The sequence below is a fragment of the Octodon degus genome, unplaced genomic scaffold (assembly GCF_000260255.1).
Source record: "Octodon degus isolate 3935 unplaced genomic scaffold, OctDeg1.0 scaffold00041, whole genome shotgun sequence".
NCBI classification, from domain to species: domain Eukaryota; kingdom Metazoa; phylum Chordata; class Mammalia; order Rodentia; family Octodontidae; genus Octodon; species Octodon degus.
The window spans coordinates 6,088,805-6,089,761 of record NW_004524617.1 but is presented as its reverse complement, the minus strand read 5'-3'; the positions used below and the strand labels follow the sequence as shown (position 1 = coordinate 6,089,761).

At 33.4% G+C, this 957-nt stretch overlaps 1 protein-coding gene across 2 annotated transcripts in view; it reads left to right on the top strand.

Moving 5' to 3' along the window:
* Nucleotides 1-957, top strand: part of Il1rapl1 (interleukin 1 receptor accessory protein like 1) — a 1,467,987-nt gene that overhangs the window by 643,373 nt on the left and 823,657 nt on the right. The gene's annotated exons all lie outside the window — the stretch shown is intronic.

Genomic DNA, 957 nt, shown 5'->3' with positions numbered 1-957 from the left:
TATGATAAAGGAAAACAAAGTTCACTGTGCTGACACAGAGACTTGAAATTCTAACTAAGGGTCAACTGATGTTTAAAGGAAACTACTCCGTGGTCTCATCAAGGCATAGATGCTTAGTGAGTCTCACTTTAGACTTAAACTGTGTGGAAACACTCCTCCACAGAACTGGCCCCACGGCTGTTGGTGCATAAGTTAAATTTGGACAAGAATATTTTGATATTTTCTGAGTTCAATTTATTTGTGAGGACTTGTTGAATTGTTAGATTCATCTTCTAAGCTTTCTAAATCAATTAACACTTAGTTAAACAAGTCTAAACTTTGCAATTTCACATTACCTGTGTTAATTGATAAAAATAACTTTGAATCTGCCTAAGAATTATATAGTTCAGGTGAACAGGAGGCATCAAATCTGTGGTGTTTGTTGATGTAAATGAAAAACCTGAAAATTGGTTTATGATTTGTGATATGAGCTGTTGAGGGCAATCATTCATGCATACAATACAGTTTATTTCCATTTTCATAGCCTATAATATCTCAGATGAAAATGAAGCATAAAGCAAGCACAGTGCACATGGTTCTTTTAATACCTTCATCCTTTGTAATAGAATAAATGAGACAATCTATTACATAACCTTTTCATTCTATTTTTAAAGGCAGTTATCATACATATGCCCTTGACTTTAATTATACTCACTTACTATCATAAAGTCAGTCTAATGACTTGCAAAACACGAAATTCAGAATTCTTCCTTGAATTTCAACTCCTGTGTATTTGAGCTGCATCTCTTTATTTGAAGTAATGATGATCTGAACAATTGCATTGACTTTTCGCTGTTCCATCCATTGTTAACTTGGCATTTCAGCCTGTGCTTTAAAAATGTAAACCTGGTAAATTACTTAAAATTACTACTTCGGATGACTCTTGTGTAACTTCTCAAATCTTAATTTGGCCAACAG